The sequence below is a fragment of the Anomaloglossus baeobatrachus genome, chromosome 6 (genome assembly GCF_048569485.1).
Source record: "Anomaloglossus baeobatrachus isolate aAnoBae1 chromosome 6, aAnoBae1.hap1, whole genome shotgun sequence".
NCBI lineage: Eukaryota > Metazoa > Chordata > Amphibia > Anura > Aromobatidae > Anomaloglossus > Anomaloglossus baeobatrachus.
In genome coordinates this window covers 44,607,145-44,628,114 of record NC_134358.1, presented here as the reverse complement: position 1 = coordinate 44,628,114, position 20,970 = coordinate 44,607,145, and the positions used below count along the sequence as shown (strand labels likewise).

Sequence of the window (20,970 nt, the reverse complement as noted above, 5' to 3'; positions counted from 1 at the left end):
GGGGGGTTTAATACAGTGGAGAAAGAGGGGCTTTTTGTCGTTTATTCAAAATAAAGGATTTTTCGGTGTTTGTTTCTTTACTTTCACTTACAGATTAGTGACGGCGTGTCATGGACACTGCCATTATTAATCTTGGACTTAGCGGCAGCTATTGGTTGCCGTTAACTCCATATTACCCTGATTTCCACCGCATCACGGCAACAGGAAGAGCCGGTAACATGCTGGGACTGCTGCGTAATGGATGCGACAGTCCCGGGGCAGCTGCGGGCTGATATTCTGGGCTGCGGGAGGGGGGGGGGTTCATTAACCCTGGCCCTCGCCCTCCCCAGCCTGAGAATACCGGGCCGCCGCTGTGTGTTTACCTCGGCTGGATGGTAAAAATACAGCGGAGCCCACGCTTTTTTTTTTCCTCTTCTTCCTCTTCCTGTCCTAGTGACATCACTTCCCTGCAAAACGCAGGGCTGGGATGTACACTATGTCCCAAAAACGTGAATTAACGCGGGAATAACACAGGTATAACACAGGAATAGCGCACATCACTTGCTACCTGCGTTATTCCTGCGCTACTTCATTTTTACATTACAGTCAATGGGGTGAATAACGCAGTTAGCTGCAGATAAGAAGTGACATGCTCATTCTTTTTCTTAAGAAAATCTACTGAAAGAATTTTCTTAAGAAAAAAACGCAGTGTGTGCACAGCTAATTTTTTTTTACATAGGTTTTGCTGGGAAATGTCTGCCGAAAGGTTACAAGAATTTCTGAAGAAATTTCTGCAGCAAAAACGGGGAAAAAACGCAGTGTGTGAACATAGCCGATTTTTCCTGGGTCATGTCGTTTAACCCTTTGCAGCCCAAAGCTTCCTGATAAATGTACAGCCCTAGTTTCCTCTCTTCCCACCTAATTAGCATATCCAAACACATTCACCTCCATTTTTGTCCCCTCATGTAATAATTACGCATTACTTCATATTTTTGACTAAAATTATCGCATTGAGCTGTGATTCCCGTGGTTTCTGTGGTTTTCCCCCGTGTTTAGAAGGAGAGTTCACGTTTATACAGCCATTTACCTCAGAAACTTTCCCGCCTACTTTCCCGCCCAAAACAAATATCCGGACCCTCAGCCTGAGCCACGAGCGAGGAGGAGAGCTGAGCTGCCGGCGGGAGCAGGTAATGGAGAGGATGAGCGCTGAGGACGGCGGCCCTGTCACCTCCTCCCTCCCCGGGCCTGGATCCTGCGGCCTGTGTGATGTGTGAGGCCGCGGTGACCGGGGACAGGCCCGGGCCTCCATTACACTGCGCACAATGAGAGGAGCCTGTGCCCGCGGCTCCTGTTCACGGACATGTCCGTCTGTATTTGTGCTGTGTACAGAGAGGAAGGAGCGGAGAGGAGCCGTCTGCTGCGTGTAGTAGTGAGGGGATCGGATTCGTCATATATGACGTGTAATAACGGGGGAGACGCCGTACATGACGTGTAATAACCGGGGGAGACGCCGTACATGACGTGTAATAACCGGGGGAGACGCCGTACATGACGTGTAATAACCGGGGGAGACGCCGTACATGACGTGTGATAACCGGGGGAGACGCCGTACATGACGTGTGATAACCGGGGGAGACGCCGTACATGACGTGTGATAACCGGGGGACACGCCGTACATGACGTGTGATAACCGGGGGACACGCCGTACATGACGTGTGATAACCGGGGGAGACGCCGTACATGACGTGTGATAACGGGGGACACGCCGTACATGACGTGTGATAACGGGGGACACGCCGTACATGACGTGTGATAACGGGGGACACGCCGTACATGACGTGTGATAACCGGGGGACACGCCGTACATGACGTGTGATAACGGGGGACACGCCGTACATGACGTGTGATAACCGGGGGAGACGCCGTACATGACGTGTGATAACGGGGGACACGCCGTACATGACGTGTAATAACGGGGGACACGCCGTACATGACGTGTAATAACCGGGGGAGACGCCGTACATGACGTGTAATAACCGGGGGAGACGCCGTACATGACGTGTAATAACCGGGGGAGACGCCGTACATGACGTGTAATAACCGGGGGAGACGCCGTACATGACGTGTAATAACCGGGGGAGACGCCGTACATGACGTGTGATAACCGGGGGAGACGCCGTACATGACGTGTGATAACCGGGGGAGACGCCGTACATGACGTGTGATAACCGGGGGACACGCCGTACATGACGTGTGATAACCGGGGGACACGCCGTACATGACGTGTGATAACCGGGGGAGACGCCGTACATGACGTGTGATAACGGGGGACACGCCGTACATGACGTGTGATAACGGGGGACACGCCGTACATGACGTGTGATAACGGGGGACACGCCGTACATGACGTGTGATAACCGGGGGACACGCCGTACATGACGTGTGATAACGGGGGACACGCCGTACATGACGTGTGATAACCGGGGGACACGCCGTACATGACGTGTGATAACGGGGGACACGCCGTACATGACGTGTGATAACGGGGGACACGCCGTACATGACGTGTAATAACCGGGGGAGACGCCGTACATGACGTGTAATAACCGGGGGAGACGCCGTACATGACGTGTAATAACCGGGGGAGACGCCGTACATGACGTGTAATAACCGGGGGAGACGCCGTACATGACGTGTAATAACCGGGGGAGACGCCGTACATGACGTGTGATAACCGGGGGAGACGCCGTACATGACGTGTGATAACCGGGGGAGACGCCGTACATGACGTGTGATAACCGGGGGAGACGCCGTACATGACGTGTAATAACGGGGGACACGCCGTACATGACGTGTGATAACCGGGGGAGACGCCGTACATGACGTGTGATAACCGGGGGAGACGCCGTACATGACGTGTAATAACCGGGGGAGACGCCGTACATGACGTGTAATAACCGGGGGAGACGCCGTACATGACGTGTAATAACCGGGGGAGACGCCGTACATGACGTGTAATAACCGGGGGAGACGCCGTACATGACGTGTGATAACCGGGGGAGACGCCGTACATGACGTGTGATAACCGGGGGAGACGCCGTACATGACGTGTGATAACCGGGGGAGACGCCGTACATGACGTGTGATAACCGGGGGACACGCCGTACATGACGTGTGATAACCGGGGGAGACGCCGTACATGACGTGTGATAACCGGGGGAGACGCCGTACATGACGTGTGATAACGGGGGACACGCCGTACATGACGTGTGATAACCGGGGGAGACGCCGTACATGACGTGTGATAACCGGGGGACACGCCGTACATGACGTGTGATAACCGGGGGACACGCCGTACATGACGTGTGATAACGGGGGACACGCCGTATATGACGTGTGATAACGGGGGACACGCCGTATATGACATGTGATAACGGGGGAGACGCCGTGTGATAACGGGGGAGACGCCGTATATGACGTGTGATAACGGGGGAGACGCCGTGTGATAACGGGGGAGACGCCGTGTGATAACGGGGGAGACGCCGTATATGACGTGTGATAACGGGGGAGACGCCATGTGATAACGGGGGAGATGCCGTATATGGCATATTACATGTGTTATCTCCGGTGTCTCCACCGTTATTTATGATGCCTCCCCTATTAATACACGTCATATGGGATTACCCCCGTTATTACACGATATATACAACGTTGCCCAGTTATTACATGTTATGTGGTCGGCTTCCCCACTTACATGTTATGTGCGGCGGCGCCCCAGTTATTACATGGAATATACAGCATATTAATGGCAGTGCCTCCGTTTATTGCATGCTATATACAACGTCTACAACATTATATACGCTCTCCCCGTATAGTGTATGTACAGTAATAAAAAAAACTGTAGTATAATCCATTAATTATGGATTAATTATATAATCCATAATCCAGTTTGTGAATATTACACTTTTTATTTCTTCATTGTTGCATGCCATTCATAGGCAGTGCTGGCTCCCCTCCTTTTTTTTGTAGTATAATCCAGTATAGGATTTCATATAGATGTAGTATAATATAATGGGATATACTGTATTATTGTACAAAAATTGAGCGTTACAAAAAAAGGCTCAAAACACCCCTATCCACCATTAAAAAGTAAAAATAGAAACATACATATTTTGTATTGCTGCGTCTTTAAAATTCCAATAATTAAAGGGAACCTGTCACCAGATTTTTTCCTATTAAACCAAAAGTATCCCCTTCTGCAGCTCCTGGGCTGCATTCTAGGAAGGTGCACCTTGTTGCTGACCCCCCTTGCAGACAACAAAAGAACTTTACAAAATGTTACCGTTTCCTATGCAAATGAGTTTGGTTGGCCAGATGGACAGGCTATAATTAGTCTACTGTCCCCCCTCCTGCTGTTCGCTGTCCCCCAGTCATGATTTACATGGATAACGCCGCCCCCATATCGTCCACGCTGCTGGAGTCTCGTGCAGGCGCATTTTGCTGTGCCCCTATCGCGGGGCTGAGCATAAAGTTTCCCTCTTGCGAGTGCTGGTGATGTAGTTGCGCAGGCGCGAGATTATGGGCGGCGCTGTGTATGACCTCACCAGCATCCTCCTCGTACCCTCCCATAATCTCGCGCCTGCGCAACTACATCACCGGCGCTTGCGCGAGGGAAACATTATGCTCAGCGAAATACGCCTGTGCGAGACTCCAGCAGCGTGGACGATACGGGGGAGGTGTCATCTATGTAAATCATAACTTGGGGATGGCGAACAGCGGCAGGAGGGGGGACAGGAGACTAATTAGAGCCCGCCCATCTGGCCAACCAAACTCATTTGCATAGGAAACAGTAAGATTTTATAAAGTTCTTTTAGGGGTCTGCAAGGGGGGCCAGCAACAAGGTGCACCTTCATACAATCAGCCCAGGAGCTGCAGAAGGTAATACTTTTGGTTTAATAAGGGAAAAAACTGGTGACAAGTTCCCTTTTAACATCTAAAGCTAGCCAGATCAGTAAAAACCATAAAGAGAAAAAAAAAATGAAATGCCAGAATCTGTAAAAAGTAATGATCAAAACTTTGTACCTAACCCCGAAAAAATGGAGCAACTAAATCTACCAGCTTGCCTTGAAAAAATTAACCCTCCCAGAGCTTCGGAAAATAAAAAGTTTTAGGTTTTGGAAAATGGCGAAGAGAACTTAAATAAATAAATAAAAAATATGTTTTATAAATTTAAATTTAATTTTCACCAATAAATAAATTGAAAGAAAATGGGCAAGTTTAGTATTGCAGTAATCATACTGAGCTGGAGAATCATGATGCCAGGTCATATTTACTGTACCGTGAACACTGCAAAAATAAAACCCCAAAATAACTGTCGGAACTGCTGTTTTCGCAATTTCACAGTACTTGGATACTTTTTTTTATTTTTTTTCCACCTCTTTTAGTATATAGTATGGTAAAATGAATGGTTTAATTTGAAAGTATGTGTCCATCAAAAGAACAAGCTCCCTATATTGCGAAAAATAAAAGTTATGGCTCTTGGAAGAAGTTGAACACTTTGTACACCACCCCAGACAGACAACAGCGGCCATTGTTTGCCATAGCAGCCAGATGCCTAACAATCAGCACCCTGTGATCACGCATCGGGGGTGCTGATTTTGTGCGCGGTCTGTGTGACCATGACATGTTTAAAAGCCAGGATGGGACATAGCTGTCATCCTGGTTATTGCAATGAAGCACAACATGAATTCTTCTAGGTACGCTTCCATACAAATTTTGAAGTACTCAGCAGTGAGGTTGTTCCAAACATCTTCGAGAACTAACCACAGATCTTCTGTGTATGAGGCTTGTTTAAATACTTCTGTCTCTTCAAGTGATCCCAGACAGACTGGATAATGCTAAGATCGGGGCTCTGTGCGACCAAATCATCACTTTCACAACTCCTTGATCTTCTTTACACTGAGGATTGTTTTTAATGACATTGGTTGGGTGTTTGGGGTCATTTTTTGCTGTAGGATACATTTGGAGTCAAATCAAATGCCTCCCTGATGAAAGTATCTGCCTGTATTTCTCATCATTGAGGATACCAAAAACCCGATCAAACCCAGAACTTAGTCAATTCAAAGGCGGGTAACTAGACTACTACAAGGAATGGAGGCCTCCCATATGATGAGAGGTTGAAAAAGTTAATTTGTTTAGCTTAGAAAAAAGACGTCTGAGAGGAGATCTCATTTTATCTGTATAAATACATGTGTGGTCAATATAAAGGACTGACACATGACTTATTCCTCCGAAAGACAATACTAAGGACCAGGGGGCTGTAAGGATAGTCCTGGGAGTGGACCCACTGGACCATGCACCGGACTCTCCTACGACGCCGCCTCGAGCGACCCCCTATACAGGGACTGTCGGGCGTAACCGCAGAGGGCCTAGATGCACAGAAGCCGGGATCAGCAAGAGTCACTGGATGCAGGATCCAATCTGGACCAGGTACAGGGTAACTGGATCAGGCAGAAGGCCAGAACTGAGACTGGTGCAGGTCACAGGGATTAGGCTGAAGTCCAGGAGTGGAGACTGGTGCAGGTTAACGGTATCAGGCCGAAGTCCAGACCCGGAGACTGGTGCAGGGTTCCTGGGATCAGGCTGGAGTGTGTGCTTAGAATGGTACTCAGGATCTACAAGCAGAGACGGTTACACCAAGCACAGGCATGGAGGGAACTGAACAACTAGTTCAAGAGACCAGCTACAGGGACACATTGAACAAGCACTGGCCATGGGGAGTAGCAAGTCTTAAATACCCAAGGTTACTATTAGTGATAAAGGGCCAGCACAGCTGTCCGGAATAAGACTAGGTGAGTGCACACGCGCGCCCCTTAGTGTGCATGAGTGAAGGCCGCAACCCAGAAGTCAGAGCCGAGACCACAGGAGGGAGCGCAGGTGTCTGCATGGAGTGAGCGGCGCGGAGCCTACGGGGAAAAGGTCTGGATGGGAGAGCGGGCTCGGCGGGGACCCCAGGGGTTCGAGCGACGGGTGGTGAGCGGCGCGGTCATACTGGGAGCGTGACAAGGGCATGCACTGCGAGTGGAAGAAAAGCGATTCCGGCAGCTAAATAGGAAAGGGTTCTTTACAGTTAGAGCAGTCAGACTGTGTAATGCCGACCACAAGAGGTAGTAATGGCAGATACTATAACAGCTTTTAAAAATGTTTGTATATGAACCTCCTGAATTATAAAGCGCTGCGGAATATGTTGGCGCTATAGAAATAAAGATTTTTTTATTTATTATTATTATTATTGATTTTTATTATTAAAAAAGGGATTGATGATTTCCTCAGTACACACACACAGTTGGTTATAAGTGACTTATTGACAAAATGTATAATTGGAGGAGGGTTGAACTAGATGGACCTAGGTCTTTTTTCAGCCTATGTAACCCAAGCCTCCATTTGCTGTAATGCAGCCTCAAACTTCCACTGAGCTTCACTGTTGCAACAAGGCTAATGGCATTACCATGTATGAGCAGCAATTCCCAAATGTTGATTGGCTGTCTAAGGCCCTGTGCGCACGCTGCGTTTTTTACCACGGTTTTGCGGCAGAAATTGTTCATAACCTTGCTGCAGTCCTTCCCTAGCAAAACCTATGGTAAAAAAAAAAATGCTGTGCGCACACTGCGTTTTTTTTCACCAACAGGCCTTCCTGTGGAATTTCCGCTGCGGAAAAGAATTGCATGTCACTTCTTTCTTCAGCGCTCTATTGGGAGACCCAGACGATTGGGGTATAGCTACTGCCCTCTGGAGGCCACACAAAGCACTACATTAAAAGTGCAAGGCCCCTCCCCCTCTGGCTATACCCCCCCGTGGTATCACGGGTTCTCCAGTTTTAGCTTTGTGTGCGAAGGAGGTCAGACATTCCATGCATAGCTCCACAGATTTTAGTCAGCAGTAGCTGCTGACTATTTCGGATGGAAGAAAAGAGGACACATATAGTGTCCCCAGCATGCTCCCTTCTCACCCCTGGATGGTGTTGTAAGGTTGAGGTACCTATTGCTGGTACAGGGCTGGAGCCTGACATGCTGTTTTCCTTCCACATCCCCTGGTAGGGCTCTGTGGAAGTGGGATCCTGCCGGCCTCTCAGCTCTGACGCCGGGCTCCATCCACAGACCCATTAGAACCTGATGGAGACGGAGCAGGAGTACGATCAGGGACAGGCCCTGCATCATACAGGTACTCTGTGTCCCCGGCAGGCACAGACACACTCCGGGCTGGCTGGGTGTTGTAGTGCGCCGGGGACCGCAACGTTGGAGTTAGTGTCCCTACAGATTACTGGGGGATTTTTTGTGTATGGGAACGCAGCGCCGACCCCCTCTGGACCGGGCGGCGCTGCTGTGACTTGTGGTGCGCCGGGGATCCGCCGTCCGCGCTTTTACGGCGGCGGCGGTTATAAATTGAGTCCCCGGCTTTTTGGGCCTAGGACGCCGGCAGCTCCGATTCGTTCCCGCCCCCACCCTGTCATTCAGGGTAGGGGAGAGACGCTGTTCGCTAGCAGCGACGAGGGCTGGAGCCTGATTTACATGCTCCAGCCCTCACACTAGGCACAGAGGGAAGCAGGCTTCCCGCTCTTAGCCAGGAACGCCCAGGGCCCGCCCCCCTTCTCTCTCAGGACGCCGGCAGCCATTACATGCAGTCTGGCTGGAGGAAGGACGCAAGGCTCTGGGAGACCTGGACTAGGGGCTATCTGGCGACCACACACCCGCTTTTTAAGCGGGCGGTAAGCGATTTTTCTGTGCTGGTCCCTCTAGTGCCTCACGGTGTATCGGTGTACTGTGTAGGATATAGAGATATTGTATTTCTTGCACTGTGAGGTCGCTTCTGGCTGCATCTCCCAGATCCCTCTGTGGAAGCAACAACATGCCATCCTCAAAACGCAAGGCTGCCAAGGCTAGGGCTGTGTATACTGCGTGTGCTGCATGTGGGGCTAATCTACCAGCAGGCTCCGATGACCCCCATTGTGTGCAATGCTCCGACCCGGTGCTGCTTCGCCAGCCGGAGTCAGGAGAGGTAGTGACCCAGGCTGAGACGCTTGTAAGTTCTGCCCCGGTGACAGGGACAGACTTTGCAGTTTTTGCTGATAATATGTCTGTGTCTATGGCAAAAATCCTTGAAACCTTGCAATCTATGCATGGGGCTCAGTCTTTGGGCACGGCGAGGCCTCTGTCCTCAGGTCCCCCTCACTTGGAATTAATCCAGCCCACAGGGGGGTCCCCGGCTTCACAGGCCGAGGATTATGACTCAGATGATAGCCCCAGCCACCCTAAGCGAGCTCGCTGGGAAAGACCCTCGACGTCATCACACTGCTCAGGGTCTCAGCGCAATCAGTCTCCCTGTGATGTGTCTGATGAGAGTGATCAGGAATCCATTCCTGGAACCCCTCTCAACCTGGATACCCCTGATGGGGATGCCATGGTAAACGACCTTATCTCAGCCATCAATAGGCTGTTGGATATTTCTCCCCCAGCCCCTTCAGCAGAAGAGGCGGCTGCGGAGCAGGAGAAGTTTCGTTTCCTTTATCCCAAGCGTAAATTGAGTGCTTTGTTGGATCACGCTGACTTCAGAGAATCAATCCAGAAGCACGACGCTCACCCAGAAAGGCGTTTCTCTAAACGATCTAAAGATACGCGTTTCCCTTTCCCCCCTGAGGTGGTCAAGCGCTGGACACAGTGTCCAAAGGTAGACCCCCCGATTTCCAAACTCGCAGCTAGGTCCATAGTTGCAGTGGAGGATGGCGCTTCACTTAAAGATGCCAATGACAGACAGATGGACCTTTGGTTAAAATCTGTCTATGAAGCTATCGGCGCGTCGTTTGCTCCGGCATTCGCAGCCGTATGGGCACTCCAGGCTATTTCAGCTGGCTTAGCAAAAGTGGATGCTATCATACATCCAGCAGTGCCGCAAGTGGCGCACCTTACCACGCAGATGTCGGCGTTTGCGTCTTACGCTATCAATGCGGTCCTAGAATCTACCAGTCGCACCTCAATGGCGTCCGCCAATTCGGTAGTTTTGCGCAGAGCCTTGTGGTTAAAGGACTGGAAAGCAGATGCTGGTTCCAAAAAATGTTTAACCAGTTTGCCTTTATCTAGAGATAGACTGTTTGGCGAGCCATTGGCTGATATCATTAAGCAGTCCAAGGGTAAAGACTCCTCTTTACCACAACCCAGAACAACCAAACCTCAGCAGAAAAAGTGGCAGCAGAGGTTTCAGTCCTTTCGAGGTTCGGGCAAGACACCGTTTACCTCGTCCAAAGGGACTCAGAGGACGCAAAGAAACTCAGATTCGTGGCGGGCTCACACGCGCCCCAAGAAAGCAAATGGAGGTACCACTTCCAAAGCGGCTACCTCATGACTTCCAGCCCCCTCCCTCCGCATCGCCGGTCGGGGGCAGGCTCTCCCGCTTTTCCGGCATTTGGATGTCACAGGTCAAAGACCGGTGGGTGACGGACATTTTGTCTCGCGGGTACAGAATCGAGTTCAATTCTCGTCCTCCAGCTCGGTTCTTCAGAACCTCCCCACATCCAGACCGAGCAGATGCTCTGCTGCAGGCGGTGGACTCCCTAAGAGCGGAAGGAGTGGTGATCCCAGTCCCTCCTCAGGAACAAGGGCAAGGGTTTTACTCCAATCTCTTTGTGGTTCCAAAAAAGGACGGCTCGTTCCGTCCTGTTCTGGACCTAAAACGGCTCAACAAACATGTGCACGCCAGGAAGTTCCGGATGGAAACCCTGCGTTCTGTCATTGCCTCAATGTCCAGAGGAGACTTCCTTGCCTCAATAGACATCAAAGATGCTTATCTCCACGTGCCAATTGCTACAGAACATCAACGTTTTCTACGTTTTGTGATAGGAGACGACCATTTTCAGTTCGTAGCTCTGCCATTTGGTCTGGCGACAGCCCCACGGGTCTTCACCAAGGTCATGGCGGCGGTGGTAGCAGTCTTGCACTCTCAGGGACACTCGGTGATCCCTTACCTAGACGATTTATTGGTCAAAGCTCCCTCTCAAGAGGCATGTCAGCGCAGCCTGAATGCTACGCTGGAGACCCTACAGTCTTTCGGATGGATCATCAACTTTCCAAAGTCGATCCTATCACCGACTCAATCACTAACGTATCTTGGCATGGAGTTTCATACTCTAGCAGCGATAGTGAAGCTTCCGCTGAACAAGCAGCGGTCACTACAGACAGGGGTGCAATCTCTTCTGCAGGGCCAGTTGCATCCCTTGCGGCGCCTCATGCATTTCCTAGGGAAGATGGTGGCAGCCATGGAAGCAGTTCCCTTTGCGCAGTTTCATCTGCGCCCACTTCAATGGGACATTCTCCGCCAATGGGACGGGAAGTCAACGTCCCTGGACAGGAAAGTCTCGCTTTCCCAGACGGCCAAGGACTCCCTACAATGGTGGCTCCTTCCCACCTCATTGTCTCAGGGAAGATCCTTCCTGCCCCCATCCTGGGCAGTAGTCACGACAGATGCGAGTCTGTCAGGGTGGGGAGCAGTATTTCTCCACCACAGGGCTCAGGGGACGTGGACTCCGCAGGAGTCCACCCTTCAGATCAATGTTCTGGAGATCAGAGCAGTGTATCTTGCTCTACTGGCCTTCCAACAGTGGCTGGAAGGAAAGCAGATCCGAATCCAATCGGACAACTCCACAGCGGTGGCATACATCAACCACCAAGGAGGGACGCGCAGTCGGCAAGCCTTCCAAGAAGTCCGGCGCATTCTAATGTGGGTGGAGGACAGAGCATCCACCATATCCGCGGTTCACATCCCAGGCGTAGAAAACTGGGAAGCAGACTTCCTCAGTCGCCAGGGCATGGACGCAGGGGAATGGTCCCTTCACCCGGACGTGTTTCAGGAAATCTGTCGCCGCTGGGGAGTGCCGGACGTCGACCTAATGGCATCCCGGCACAACAACAAGGTCCCGGCATTCATGGCGAGGTCGCGCGATCAAAGAGCTCTGGCGGCAGACGCCTTGGTTCAAGATTGGTCGCAGTTTCAGCTCCCATACGTGTTTCCGCCTCTGGCGCTCTTGCCCAGAGTGCTACGCAAGATCAGATCCGAGTGCAGCCGCATCATACTCGTCGCTCCAGACTGGCCGAGGAGGTCGTGGTATCCGGATCTGTGGCATCTCACGATCGGTCGACCGTGGTCACTGCCAGACCGACCAGACTTACTGTCCCAAGGGCCGTTTTTCCATCAGAATTCTGCGGCCCTGAACCTGACTGTGTGGCCATTGAGTCCTGGATCCTAGCATCTGCAGGATTATCTCAAGGAGTCGTTGCCACAATGAGACAAGCTAGAAAGTCGAATTCGGCTAAGATCTACCACAGAACGTGGAAGATTTTCTTATCCTGGTGCTCTGCTCAGGGAGTGTCTCCCTGGCCATTTGCATTGCCCAAGTTTCTTTCCTTCCTGCAATCGGGGTTAGAAAAGGGCTTGTCGCTCAGCTCCCTTAAAGGGCAAGTTTCGGCACTATCCGTGTTTTTTTCAGAAGCGTCTAGCACGTCTTTCTAAGGTGCGCACGTTCCTGCAGGGGGTCTGTCATATTGTGCCCCCGTACAAGCGGCCGTTAGATCCATGGGATCTGAACAGGGTACTAGTTGCTCTCCAGAAGCCGCCCTTCGAGCCTCTGAAGGAAGTTTCCTTTTCTCGGCTGTCACAGAAAGTGGCGTTTCTTGTTGCGATCACATCGCTTCGGCGAGTGTCTGAGCTGGCAGCTCTGTCATCCAAGGCTCCCTTCCTGGTGTTCCACCAGGACAAGGTAGTGCTGCGCCCTATTCCGGAGTTTCTCCCTAAGGTCGTATCCTCTTTTCATCTTAATCAGGATATATCCTTGCCTTCTTTTTGTCCTCATCCGGTTCACCGGTATGAAAAGGACTTACGTTTGCTAGATCTGGTGAGAGCACTCAGAATCTACATTTCCCGCACGGCGCCCATGCGCCGTGCCGATGCACTTTTTGTCCTTGTCGCTAGTCCGCGCAAGGGGTTGCAGGCTTCTAAAGCCACCCTGGCTCGATGGATCAAAGAACCAATTCTAGAGGCCTACCGTTCTGCGGGGCTTCCGGTTCCTTCAGGGCTAAAAGCCCACTCAACCAGAGCCGTGGGTGCGTCCTGGGCATTACGTCACCAGGCTTCGGCTCAACAGGTGTGCCAGGCAGCTACCTGGTCCAGTCTGCACACTTTCACCAAGCATTATCAGGTGCATACCTATGCTTCGGCGGATGCCAGCTTAGGTAGAAGAGTCCTGCAGGTGGCAGTGACACCCCCGTAGGGGAGGGCTGTTTTGCAGCTCTAACATGAGGTATTTCTTTACCCACCCAGGGACAGCTTTTGGACGTCCCAATCGTCTGGGTCTCCCAATAGAGCGCTGAAGAAGGGAATTTTGTTACTTACCGTAAATTCCTTTTCTTCTAGCTCTTATTGGGAGACCCAGCACCCGCCCTGTTGTCCTTCGGGATGTTTTTTTGTTGTTTGCGGGTACACATGTTGTTCATGTTGAACGGTTTTTCAGTTCTCCGATGTTATTCGGAGTTAATTTGTTTAAACCAGTTATTGGCTTCCTCCTTCTTGCTTTGGCACTAAAACTGGAGAACCCGTGATACCACGGGGGGGGTATAGCCAGAGGGGGAGGGGCCTTGCACTTTTAATGTAGTGCTTTGTGTGGCCTCCAGAGGGCAGTAGCTATACCCCAATCGTCTGGGTCTCCCAATAAGAGCTAGAAGAAAAGGAATTTACGGTAAGTAACAAAATTCCCTTCTTTCCGCAGGTACCTGCAGTATTTTACCCCATTGACTGTAATGTAATCATGAAATACCGCAGGGAATAACACGGGTAGCAAATTATGTGCATTTCATTGTGTTATCCTGCGGTATTTCGCTTTTTTCAGGACATAGTGATCATCACTTCCCTGCGTTTTGCAAGGAAGTGATGTCACTAGAAGAGGAATATGAAATTGATCAGATAGTAAACACACATATCACACTCACTCACAGACACATACATATATCATACACAGACGCATAGAAATCAGGCAACATACATTCGGAGGGCTGGTATTTGGCCAGATACTGCTCCCCATATGAAGTCTATGGAGACCAGAATCGGGCGCAAAGGGGTAGGAGCAAGTGCTTCATACTTACTGCTCCCCGGCAGCTCTTTCATCTTCCCGATCCGCCGCTCGTTAGTCTCATAACATATTCACGCCTTCCCTGCTCACTGGTGGCTGTGATTGGATGCGTTCAGACGAGCCCCCACGCTGAGTGACATCTGTCTCACTGCAACCAATCACAGCCGCCGGTGGGTGGGTCAATAGTGTACAGTAAAATAAATTAAAAAAACTGCATGCGGTTTCCCCCCAAGTTTGATACCAGCCAAGCTAAAGCCTCACGACTGAAGGCTGGTATTCTCAGGATGGGGAGCCCCACGTTATGGGGAGCCCCTCAGCCTAAGGGGCACTTTGCACACTGCGACATCGCAGGTGCGATGTCGGTGGGGTCAAATTGAAAATGACGCACTTCCGGCATCGAATGCGACATCGCAGTGTGTAAAGGCTGGATGATACGATTAACGAGCGCAAAAGCGTCGTAATCGTATCATCGGTGCAGCGTCGGAGTAATCCATAATTACGCTGACGCAATGGTCCGATGTTGTTCCTCGCTCCTGCGGCAGCACACATCGCTGTGTGTGAAGTCGCAGGAGCGAGGAACGTCTCCTACCGGCCTCACTGCGGCTTCCGTAGGATATGCGGAAGGAAGGAGGTGGGCAGGATGTTTACATCCTGCTCATCTCCGCCCCTCCGCTCTGATTGGCCGCCTGCCGTGTGACGTCGCAGTGACGCCGCACGACCCGCCCCCTTAACAAGGAGGCGGGTCGCCGGCCACAGGGACGTCGCACGGCAGGTGAGTGTGTGTGTGAAGCTGGCGTAGCGATAACTTTCGCTACGCCAGCTATCACCACATATCGCTGCTGCGACGGGGGCGGGCACTATCGCACTCGGCATCGCAGCATCGGCCTGCGATGTCGTAGTGTGCAAAGCCCGCCTAACAATATCAGCCGGCAGCCGCCCGGAATTGCCGCATTTATTAGATGCGACAGTCCCAGGACTCTACCCTGTTCATCGATTGCCATGATGCGGTGGCAATCAGGGTAATAAGGAGTTAATAGCCCATAGCTGCCACTAAATCCAAGATTAGTAATGGCAGCGTCTATGACACGCCATGACTAATCTGTAAGTGACCGTAAATAAACACATACACCCAAAATCCTTTATTTAAAATAAAACACAAAAAAGCCCCCTCTTTCTCCACTTTATTAAATCCCCAAATACCCGTCCAGGTCTGGCGTAATCCACACGATGTCCCACGACGCTTGCATACTGATTCAGCGGCGTCTGACACAGTACTCAATGCAGCCCCGTAAACGAGGCTGCAGGGGGTAACTCCAGGTCATTTCTCACGGTCGGTGATGTCAACACATTACCGCTCGCGAGAACTTCAGGGCCTCACAAGCGGTAATTGAGTGACGTCACTGACCGGCAGTGACCCTGCGAGAACTTAGACCCTAGGTCCCACTGGGTCACTGCTGTATGAAAAATACTGTTGGGGGGGGAACACATACATCATAAATAAAAGCTGTAATATCTATCAACCAATCCATCATCTATCTATCAATGTATCTATTCATCTATCGATTTCTCTCTCTATTTATCTATCTACCCATCCATTATCCATCCATTATCTATCTATCCATTATCTATCTATTTATCCATCCATTATCTATCCATTATCTATCTATCCATTATCTATCTATTTATCCATCCATTATCCATCCATTATCTATCTATCCATTATCTATCTATTTATCCATCCATTATCTATCTCTCTATCAATTATCTATCTATCCATGTATCTATTTATCTATCCCTCTATTATCTATCTAGCCTTCTATCCCTCTGTCTATCATTCTCTCAGAAATTACATTTTTTTTTTTTCTTCAATGTGCTTTTATTTCATTGAATGCATTAAAACTCATGTACCAACCCGCGGTAATAGCGCATGCGGTTTTCGGGTGCGGTTTGCCACGGCTTTTTACCGTGGGTGCGGTAATCTTTCAGTGGGTCTGGAATTTTCTTAAGAAAATTCCATTTTCTAGTGCGCACAGGGCCTAAAAGCTTCAAAAAGCGCTGTGCGCACAAAAGGGTACTGGAGTACATTGTGGGTACTCTTCAATTTTATTATATCCATTTAGTTATGTCTGACAGGATACTCTGTAGACTAGTTCTTTCCAATGTTTACCTATTTTACACAGCTTTTTTTTTTTTTTTCTAGAATAATTTTTTAATGTAGTATACAAATAGTATAGAATTGTAGTATAATATAGTTGTATATACATACTGTATAGTATATTAACTAGTATAATTGAGTAAAATTAAAATATTGGTAAAGTTTGGACACCTTGTTCTTATTGTAATGTTCACTTTGTACATTTAGACCGACAGGAAAGTCACAAAAGAACATTTATGAAAATAAGACGTGAAGAAAAACTTCTGGAAAAAAAGCTGAATGTGTTAAACTTTATATTCTTCAAAGTACCCCCCCCCCCCCTTTTATTCTGATGACAGCTTCAGGTTCCCTTGGCATTCTCTCAAGCAGCTTTGTCAACTGGAACGGCTTCTAATAAACAAATTTGCCTTGTCAAGAGTTCATGTGTAGAATCACCGGCCTTTGGAACGTGTTTGTGACCATCAGGTGTGATTTGCAGAGGGAGTGTTGATACACAGATTCATACTGTACTGAAGCCTATTCCACTGTCCTAAGCCAGAATATGGCAAGAACCACTCAACTAAGTAAAGAGAAACGTGAGTCTATTATTACCTTAAGATTTGAAGGTCAGTCAATCCGGAACATTGCTAGAACCTTGAATGTATCTTCAAGTGCAGTCATGAAAACGATCAATCGCTGTGATGAAACTGGCTCTTATGAGGACCGCCCTAGGACAGGAAGACCAAGAGTTACCTCTGCTGCAGAGGATAAGCTCATCAGAGTTACCAGCCTCAAAAATCGTAAATTGACAGCACCTCAGATAACAGCTGTCATAAACGATGCACAGACACCTGGCACCAGTACCATCTCCACATCAACTGTCAAGAGGAGACTACGAGAAGCAGGCCTTTGTGATCGAACTGCTGCTAAGAAGTCACTAATGAGGACCACAAACAGACAAAGATCTGCCTCCACTTCCTGTATAAATAAAAAATCGCCCCCATCGCCTGTAGAAAAACAAAGCCCCGCCCATAGTTCCTGTAGCTCATCTGAAGGTACATCTGTTGATATCGACGGAGAAAAACGAAGCCCCGCCCACACTTCCTGTAGCCCATCTCAGGGTACATCTGTTGATATTGACGGACAACCCCTAACATTAGGGAGTGGACAGCTGGCTACATAGCAGGGAGATACTTAGGTGTTGACACTTTGGATTAATTAGAGGTAAGTTTCATATAGCGAATTGTCATAGACAAATCTCAATCAAATTAGATGAAGTCTGACAGTACTGTGACCATTAAATTCCTCATCTATCAGTTTTAAGCTTTCTCGCAATAGCCATTTTTTTTACTGCAAGCATGAGGTTGTACTTTCTTTACACAAGTGCTACACAAAAGGTGCTCAGTAGGATGCAGTCCTTCACATACCCTTTACAAAATGAGAATACTTTTTATAATTCTATTCCTATATTCCCTCTCATTACAATATGAACCCAACACCACTCACCCCTGTCTAAATGGTGGCAGATGTAGGCTCGTCTGACGTGACACATTATTCATCACCCACTATTGACACACTGTGCATGCACAAGTATCCAGAACATCCATGAACCTTTTGGAACACATATAGTCATCTTACTCTCAAGCTTTGATATTTTTTTTTTTATTTTTTGACGAGGTTAATGATTGTATCAAGTCCGTCAATCTGTGACCATTCTCTGGATGACAGCAGCACTACGTGTGTGTGTGTGTGTGTTTGCTGACAAGGTTTAATCATGCTGTGCAACATTTTTTTTATTTTATGTTTTATTTTCAAAAATACAGTAGCAATGTTACAATTGCAGAAAATGTATGTCACATAGGAGATATATGCATCTTAGATAATAAAACAATTGTTTAAAAGAACAGAGAGTCCTCAGTGGTTGATACCTTTTAATGGCTAACTGAAAAGATGGTAATAATGGCAAACTTTCGAGACTACTCAGGTCTCTTCATCAGGCTCAGTATAACAAAAAATCTGAAGAGCCACATATTTATACACAACAGGACATAGAATGGAGCAGTAAATAAGACACATTATGTGAAGCAGAACTATCAGTATGGGAATGGGACAAACCGTTGTGGCAGTAAATATTGGAGCAGTTCGCAGATAAGGAGTGTAAAAGTTTTAAACAATTTTTTTTTTTTTTTTAAATATCTACTGGCTAACACGGTATAAAGATATATTTTTACCTGTATCTTAGTTAAAAGTGACCAAGGCCTGTCTGAGTTCGCTTTTCTCTCCCTTCTGTTACCAGACTCTGGCTCTTTTTTTAACTATGATTCTGGCTACTGATTCTGGTCCTCTAGTTACTGTCATTTTTGCCTCAGACGCATTCCTCCTCCATGGGCCCTGTTTTGAGTCCAGATCCCTATTAAGGGTATAAAGCAGGTGTTTTCCTTTGACCTGATAGCTGGAGTGGCAAGTGCAAAGTCTATGCTAGGTTGATTTTACACCTCTACACAGGTAGCTGCTCTGTACACGTATTCAATCCAGGTCATAACTATATACTTCTTTTATTTTGCCTATGTGCAAATGAGTTAGTCACCAACAAAATGCATATTAAATGGGCTCTAAAGTGTTATAAGAGACTTATCCCATATAACAATCATAATAACACTCTACCAGTAACTTGTACAGTGCATAAAATGAAGAGTATTTGGTGCACCTTGTGTATAGTAAGGGCCTTTCCTCAGTTCTGATTGACTAATTTCTTCCCAGATTAAGGACAGTCTGATTGCTGCTGGTGTGTGCACTCATGCGCAGTGGCTGTGTCCAGCTGAGCGCACACAGTTTCTCCTTCCGGTCTCCTTTTTACTGATGTTGCTACCGTGTTTTTCCAAAAATAAGCCCTAACAGGGATTTTCAGCATTTTTGGAGCAAGGCTTAAATATAAGCCCTCCCCTGAAAAAAAAAAAGCCCTAGTCGCTGATCAATAATGAAGTGTCCGTGCAGCGGTAAAAAAGTTAGATACTGCAGGACACTTCATTATACACAGCGGGCACCCCGTAATCATACACAACGCTGAGCGTCAGGACCTGCAGTGATCGCACACCAATCAGATCTCAGACCCACACACATCGCATCACACACACACATCAGATCGCACACATACAACATCCAGCAACACCCATTTCTTCTACCCGGCAGAATCCTGAGGGGCTGTGCGGTGGAGCGCAAGGACCTGCCGTAACAGGACCTGTGGACACATGTGACTTCCTCCCATCACTCCCTGCGGCCGAAAGCGCTGGACGTGATGTGTGCGTGCGTGTGTGTGTGTGTGCGTGTGTGTCAGCCAGCAGCAGGGAAGGACGGCATGCAGCACCCACTGGAGAACCTGGGAGCCACGCAGACGTCCGGGTCTGGTAAGTATACGTCTCCCGGGAGGTGGGGGGTCTGCTTTTTTGGGGGGTAAACTTACTCCCCCAACCATGTTTCTCCAAGAATAAGACCTCCTCCAAAAATAAGCCCTAGTGCTTTTTTGGGGGGGGGGGGGATAAGACAGTATCTTAATTTTGGAAAAACACGGCAGCTGTATTTTTTGCTGTATTAATGTAGTGATTGGGATCAAAAGAAAGGAGACAGGCAGGAGAACGCATGTGGCCACACACACACACCAGGTGTATTCATAAAGTACTCAGACGTGATAGAAGGCCCCCAGTATGCAAGTGAAGAGGAGTAGTGTTACACCAAATTCTTGGGCACGGTAAGGGTGCACCGAAGCCACCTCATTTGCACACAAATTAAGTTATTTTCTCATGCACTGTACAAGTTACAGGTACAATGCTAATATAGTTGATATAGGAGTTAAGGTACTTAACAACACTTTATAGCCAATTTAAAATGTATTTTGGGGGTGATAAACTTCCTTTAAGTCTACATTCAGATAAGTCTTGCTATTTGTGTAACTGTCATTAAAAACAGATCTTTGCATTATTAGATTTTGGTTCTTCGTGAGCATCAATACAACGAAAAGCATTTGTTACCTCTGAATCCAAGGAATATTAGAGAATTTTCATGATCGGAAATGGTTTTTAGGTCGGTTTGAAGCTGGGAAAGACAGATTGGAACAGGATTCACATCAGTCGCTGCAGCAAAGCTACAGACAATGGAGGACTTGTGCTGTCATATCTCCGCATGAGGGACAGAGAACGCATATGTATATTATTTTTTTTTTTATAATTGTAACAATAAAAATTGTATATGGTATAAAAATGTTAAAAAAAAAAAATAGATAATGGTTGTGTGTGCCAGAACATCAGCTTGTGTGGGCCCAGACTCTTTGCAACTTCACTTTCAATACTTAGGAGGGGCGGATTGCCCGGAACATGTATTTTAGAGGACTTTAATGATCTAATAAAGATGTGAATATTTTAAGAAGAAACGGATCAGAGCTTTTTTTTTTCGCAATCCTGCATCTGTGGATCCATAATAGGAGTGGTGGGCCTCCATTTTCTAATTGATTTCAATACTAGTTTGGCTAATAATACTGACCAAGTGAGGGCGTAACATAAATAACTTGGAGAAAAATCTAAGAGATTTCATAGTCATAATTAAGAGAGAATATTCAGTTACCATACTGAATATACAAATTCCCCAAATCATGTTTTTGTGCACAGAGAATAAAAGGGTTACTCTCAGGTTTGAAGGT

General features: G+C 48.2%; 1 long non-coding RNA gene across 1 annotated transcript; it reads left to right on the top strand.

Moving 5' to 3' along the window:
* Positions 1-961: 961 nt before the first annotated feature.
* LOC142244014 (uncharacterized) lies at positions 962-20,681 on the top strand. The gene is made up of 3 exons (XR_012724423.1): positions 962-1,166; positions 16,509-17,504; positions 20,260-20,681. It is a non-coding gene; the product is annotated as an uncharacterized LOC142244014 (long non-coding RNA).
* Positions 20,682-20,970: the final 289 nt, after the last annotated feature.